The sequence below is a fragment of the Salmo trutta genome, chromosome 17 (genome assembly GCF_901001165.1).
Source record: "Salmo trutta chromosome 17, fSalTru1.1, whole genome shotgun sequence".
Taxonomy (NCBI): Eukaryota; Metazoa; Chordata; class Actinopteri; order Salmoniformes; family Salmonidae; genus Salmo; species Salmo trutta.
The window spans coordinates 9,389,951-9,397,221 of NC_042973.1; positions in this window are offsets into that span (position 1 = coordinate 9,389,951).

The window sequence follows — 7,271 nt, forward strand, 5'->3', positions numbered from 1 at the left end:
GATCCTTTACAGTGGCCAATAATTTGACTGTTTTTGGTGCTGTGGAGCTGCTGCTGTCTTCCTTACATGTTTTTTACTCGGTGAGGCTTCGGATGTGGGATGTGTGTTTCACTGGCATAGCATAGTGTGTGTGTGTGTGTGTGTGTGTGTGTGTGTGTGTGTGTGTGTGTGTGTGTGTGTGTGTGTGTGTGTGTGTGTGTGTGTGTGTGTGTGTAAGAGACAACGAAAGGGATGGAGACACAGATTGTGTAAAAAGTAAGGGAGAGAGGTAGAAACAGGCAGAGAAAGAGAGAGAGAGAGAAAACGAGGAGAGAATGAGAAAGACAGAACAAGAGAGAGATTGTATTTGGCCGGCTAGGCCCATCTCTCACTGACTGGGCTAAGCTTTTTAAATTGGACTTATATTGGAGCCGCATACAGATGCAGAGCGGAGATGGGTGAGGAGAGGAAAGGAGGGAGGAGTGGTTTGGAGAAGTTGAATTGGTTAGGCCTTCATTAAGCCAGACAGGTAATGAAAGATGCAATGTATTCCCCCGCACAGTAAAATGTAATCCATGACATGGAGGAGGGCGTTAAGTAATGAAAAGATGGTAAGCTGCTCTGGAGCACGGGGACTGTGTGTGACGGCGAGCGAAAGACAGAATGAGGGACAGGAGACTTTTTTTATTTTTTTTGATCAACTGCCTTGACCGGGCTAATAAATGCAACTGAAACTGTGTAACATTGACTCCTCTGGTGACACAGCTCACCGGCAAGAGAAGAGAGATGAGATCATTACTGTCAGGACTTGTAGCCAGTTTCAGACGTTTCAAATGCGTTTCAGGGACGTTGTAGATACGCTGTGTAGAAACGCTGTGAGAATGCCGAAGACAATGCGGGCCACCTGGGAACATGCAGCCGTTACGTAGCGGGGATTAAAGGCACGATCTTAATGCGTATTTAGAGATCCGACCCTCGGGCTCTCTGAGTGTCTATCTGAACAGAGGAAGAAGAAGCCTGGAGGGGCCTTCTAACCTTGATACCTTAGTTGTATCCATCCACCACGTCAGGGTCAGAGCAAGAACGGGGGATGGTCACTGGGAAGAGGGTGCTTCCCTCAATGTCACAGTGGTCTTTGTCATGTCAGGTGTGCCTCTTCTAGGTAGGCCCTTTGAGAGAGAGAGAGAGAGAGAGACAGAGAGAGAGAGAGACAGAGAGAGAGAGAGAGACAGAGAGAGAGAGAGACAGAGAGAGAGACGAGAGAGAGAGAGAGAGAGAGAGAGAGAGAGAGAGAGCAGAGAGAGACAGAGAGAGAGAGAGACAGAGAGAGAGAGACAGAGAGAGACAGAGAGCGAGAGAGAGAGAGAGAGACAGAGAGAGACAGAGAGAGAGAGAGACAGAGAGAGAGAGAGAGAGAGACAGAGAGCGAGAGAGAGAGAGAGACAGAGAGAGACAGAGAGACTGGTGTGCTGGGGTTAAGGTTGTGTCTCTGTACACTGGATGTATAGTGACACCTAGAGGGATCTGGGATATGGCAGCCTCGCAAAATCCCAATGCTAGATGGGAAGTCTGATGGTCATCTGTTACCAGTGGGAAGGGGAAATCGGGTAGGAGAACTACCAACAGCTGCTTGTACTGAATGGCACTTTAACAAGGAGAAGCTCTATTGTGTTTTCATAGTGGTATGACAACGGTTAATAAGAATTATTGTCTTTCATGGTATCCATTTTGTTGAGCCATCCCTGGTCATGAAGTCTTCATTCAGCTGTCAATTATTTCACCAGATATATTTGTTGAGCACCCAATCTCAATGAATGGTATGTTACTAGGCAACAAGACTCAGATAACTAGCCTGCCTTGTGTAGCGGTATGCTTGCCAACAATGCCTGGCGTGTCAGCTGTACTGTTGCTAATCAGGTAATCTAGAGTGCTGCAGGTTTCCTTCCTGTATTTGTTTAAGTGATGTGACCTGTGAGCACTGCTTAGAGCATGGAGCACGTCTACCCTGTTAATCAGTATTGACTGTATAGAGACGATGGTAAATAATGACGGTGAAGTGTCATTCCGCCACTGCGTCTCCGACGTGGTGTTGAAATCGAAAGCGGAGAGAGTGATACTGATATGAAAGATAATGGTTTCTCTAAATCCTAAACCGTGCCAGTCTGTCATTCAGGAGCGACATAATGCATGCTGAAATGTACAGTAACAGCACACAGGCTAAAAAGGAACTACAGGGAGTCGTTACTACACAGTAATGAAGCTCTGTGATTGAGTGAAGCTATTGAGCAGTAGAAAGGGGAGATATTTACAGTTGTGTGACGTGCAATAAAAGCAGGAAGAGTGCCTTAACAACAAAAGAGAACCGGCAAATGACAGGCACACTAATGCATATTAAGCAATGAGCTGCTCTCTAGTCTTTACACAAACGCTTTAATGGAAAACTGATTAAGCTATAAATTAGCACACTACAACTCATCTGCAGATAGGGATTGTCTTCGTCCCTTGAGGGCCCTGGGTTTGATTTGTGTTGTGCTGAGAGAGTGGGATTGTCTGTGCACGTGTGTGTGTGTGTGTGTGTGTGTGTGTGTGTGTGTGTGTGTGTGTGTGTGTGTGTGTGTGTGCGTGTGTGCGTGTGTGCGTGTGTGCGTGTGTGCGTGTGTGTGTGTGTGCCTGTATGCGTGTTTGCGCGTGTGTACATGTATGTTTGGCTGCGTTTATGTTTTTTCCACTAAAACACTGATCTGATTGGCTAAAAGACCAATTAGTGAAAAAAACATCAGAATTGGGCTGCCTGTGTGTGCATGCATGTGTACTGTTAACTGCTGAGTAGGGAGTGCATTTAGAAATATTTTCACTATTCTAATAATATCAAGCTTGCTGCTGCAGCAGGGTGGGGGAAGGGCAACAGCCGGTGTGTTTGAAGCATGTTGACGTTTATTTTCATGAGTCTTTCCCTGGAGGCAGAACTGAGCAGTCCCCGCTAGATCAGTCAGCAGCAAAGTCAAAACTGGCTATACCGTAGAAATTCATGAAAACAACAATTTGCTTTTTGGTCTTAATTTAAGGTTAGGTTTTAGGGTTAGCAGCATCAATAACATGATGGCGCCGGAGGGGATGGCTGCCGTCTTAACTACTCTTAACCAATCATGCTATTTTGTTATATTTTTGGCGTTATTTGTAACTTGTTTTGTACATAATGTTGCTGCTACCATCTCTTATGACCAAAAAGAGCTTCTGGACATCAGAACTGCGATTACTCACCTCAGATTAGACGAAGAGTTTTTCTACAATGAGTCGGACGGGAGGGATATAATACATAAATCCGCCCAGGCCCAGATCCCTGTCATTCGCTGGAAAAAGATCAGGGTGCCTTGGGAGGATCAGGCGACGAGTGGCTAATGTGTCTTTGCCTTCCGTCCTGCTAGCTAACGTTCAATCGCTGGAAAATAAATGGGTCGAACTGAAAGCACGTTTATCCTACCAACGGGATATTAAAAACTGTAATATCTTATGTTTCACAGAGTCGTGGCTGAACGACTACATTAAGAACATACAGCTGGCGGGTTATACACTCTATCGGCAGGATAGAACAGCAGCCTATTGGTAAGACACTGGGCGGGGGCCTATGTATGCATATATGTAAATAGCTGGTGCAAAATCTAAGGAAGTCTCAAGGTTTTGCTCGCCTAAGGTAGAGTATCTCATGATAAGCTGTAGACCACACTATCTACCTAGAGAGTTTTCATCTGTATTTTTTGTAACTGTCTACATAACACCACAGACCTAGGCTGGCACTAAAACCGCATTCGATGAGCTGTATTCTGCCATAAACAAACAGGAAAACGTTCATCCGGCGCTTCTAGTGGCCGGGGACTTTAATGCAGGGAAACTTAAATCAGTTTTACCTCATTTCTATCAGCATGTTAAATGTGCAACCAGAGGGAAAAAAAATCTAGTCCACCTTTACTCAACACACAGAGACACATACAAAGCTCTCCCTTGCCCTCCATTTGGCAAATCTGACCATAAATCTATCCTCCTGATTCCTGCTTACAAGCAAAAATTAAAGCAGGAAGCACCAGTGACTCTGTCTACAAAAAAAGTGCTCAGATGAAGCAGATGCTAAACTACAGGACTGTTTTGCTAGCACAGACTGGAATATGTTCCGGGATTCTTCCCTATGGCATTGAGGAGTACATCACATCAGTCACTGACTTTATCAATAAGTGCATCGAGGACGTCGTCCCCACAGTGACTGTACGTACAATCCTGCGACGGTCCACAGTCCGGAACCTCCTGCGACGGTCAACGTTCCGGAGCCTCCAGGCAAGGAGTCCAGTCCTGGTCCAGGGCAGCTGTTTATTGTTGTCTCTGATTGGGTATTATATTTAGGCAGCCATTTCCCCACTGTGTTTTGTGGGATCTTATTTTGAGTTAGTGCATGCTGCACCTCTTATGTTACGTTTCGTTGTTTGTTTCCTTTTTGTTTTTATAAGTTTCACAAAAATAAAGATGTGGAACTCAGAGCACGCTGCGCCTTGGTCCGTCTCTCCACACAACCGTGACATTGAGGCAAGCAACACTGAAACATGCATCAGCTTTTCCGAATGACTGTGTTATCACGGACTCAGCAGCCGATGTGAGTAAGATCTTTAAACAGGTCAACAATAAAGGTAAAATAAAAAAAACATTCACAAGGCCACAGGGCCAGAAGGATTACCAGGATGAGGACTCTGATCATGCACTGACCAACTGGCAAGTGTCTTCACTGACATTTTCAACCTCTCCCTGTCTGAGTCTTTAATACCAACATGTTTCAAGCAGACCACCATAGTCCCTGTGCCCAAGAACACTAAGGTAACCTGCCTAAATGACTACCGACCCACTCACGTCTGTAGCCATGAAATGCTTGTAGCCATGAAAGACAGGTCATGGCTAACATCAACACCATTATCAAAGAAACCCTAGACCCATTCCAATTTGCATACCGTACCAACAGATCCACAGATGATGCAATCTCTATTGCACTCCACACTGCCCTTTCACACCTGGACAAAAGGAACACCTATGTGAGAATGCCATTCATTGACTACAGCTCAGCGTTCAACACCATAGTGCCCTCAAAGCTCAACACTAAGCTACAAACCCTGGGACTAAACACCTCCCTCTGCAACTGGATCCTGGACTTCCTGATGGGCCACCCTCAGGTGGTAAGGGTAGGTAATAACACATCTGCCACACTGATCCTCAACACGGGGGCCCCTCAGGGGTGCGTGCTCACTTCCCTCCTGTACTCCCTGTTCACTCATGACTGCACGGCCAGGCACGACTCCAACAACATCATCAAGTTTGCCGATGACACAACAGTGGTAGGCCTGATCACCGACAACGATGAGACAGCCTATAGGGAGGAGGTCAGAGACCTGACCGTGTGGTGCAAGAACAACCTCTCCCTCAACGTGACCAAGACAAAGGAAAGGATTGTGGACTACAGGATAAGGAGGACCGAGCACGCCCCCATTCTCATCGACAGGGCTGTAGTGGGGCAGGTTGAGAGCTTCATGTTCCTTGACCTCCACATCACCAACAAACTAACATGGTCCAAGCACACCAAGACAGTCGTGAAGTGGGCACAACAAAACCTATTCCCCCTCAGGAGACTGAAAAGATTTGGCATGGGTCCTCGGATCCTCAAAAGGTTTTACAGCTGCACCATCGAGAGCATCCTGACGGGTTGCATCACTGCCTAGTATGGCAACTGCTCGGCCTCCAACCGCAAGACCCAACAGAGGGTAGTATATCACCGGGGCCAAGCTTCCTGCCATCCAGGATCTCTATACCAGGCGGTGTCAGAGGAAGGCCCTAAAAATTGTCAAAGACTCCAGCCACCCTAGTCATAGACTGTTCTCTCTGCTACCACACGGCAAGTGGTACCGAAGTGCCAAGTCTAGGTCCAAGAGGCTTCTAAACAGCTTCTACACCCAAGCCATAAGACTCCTGAACATTTAATCAAATGGCTAGCCAGACTATTTGCATTGCCCCCCCTTCTGCTCTGCTGCTACTCTCTGTTATTATCTTTGCATAGTTACTTTAATAACTCTATCTACATGTACATATTCCCTCAATTACCTTGACACCGGTGCCCCCGCACATTGACTCTGTACCGGTAACCCCTGTATATAGCCTCCACATTGACTCTGTACCGGTAACCCCTGTATATAGCCTCCACATTGACTCTGTACCGGTAACCCCTGTATATAGCCTCCACATTGACTCTGTACCGGTACCACCTGTATATAGCCCCGCTATTGTTATTTTCGGCTGCTCTTTAATTATTTGTTAGTCTTATCTCTTACTTTTTGGGGGGTATTTTCTTAAAACATTATTGATAGTTAAGGGCTTGTAAGTAAGCATTTCACTGTAAGGTCTACACCTGTTGTATTCAGCGCATGTGACAAATACAATTTGATTTGATTTATTCTTGCTGTAACTATTTGTATTTTGACTATGGCTAGCTAGCAAGGCTAATTGAGCCTATTTTGCTGTGCTCCCCATCCTTGTCTACAACAACTTCATTCAGATTAAACAGCTCATTGTAGTCTAATCATTCTCATTAAGTTAACTTAATTCTGTAATTTTAATTAAATTTAGCATTTATTACAAATATCCCACTTCATATGGAGCTTCTGACTGTGGTGCTGCTTTGATTGGTCGACAATAACAGGGTGATTCCGTGGGAAGGTCAACCTGGGCATGTGAGTCATTTCCAAGTGAAATCATGTCCATCATTACCCTTAAGGTCTATTTATATGTTGAAAAGTTTAAGTTTAAGTTGCCATTTCAGTCTCAAAAAAGTACTGAAGATGAAGCTATACAGACAAAATAGAAGTGTCTTGAGTTTTGTTTGTGTGTTCTACTGTCTTGTAAAGATAGGGGGGTGACTGGGACAGGCAGTACAACATCCATAAAGTTTTATAGGAAAAGTTTTTGTAAAACATGCACATCGGATCAGTCACCTCTACGGGTCGATGCAGGACCCCTCTTTCCTGCGAGTCACCTCTACAAGCCAGTGAACGACCCCTCTTTCCTGCGAGTCACCTCTACAAGCCAGTGCACGACCCCGCTTTCCGGGGAGTCTTTCATAAAAAAAGAGGGAAAAGGAATGGAGAGACGTTTCTCTTATATTTTGTTTCTACTCCCTCTATTCCTTTGGATATTCAGCCACTTGTAAAAAGTATGATGGCTTTGTACAAAAGCTATGACTTCACAATAGACTGGAAAGCACTAACCTT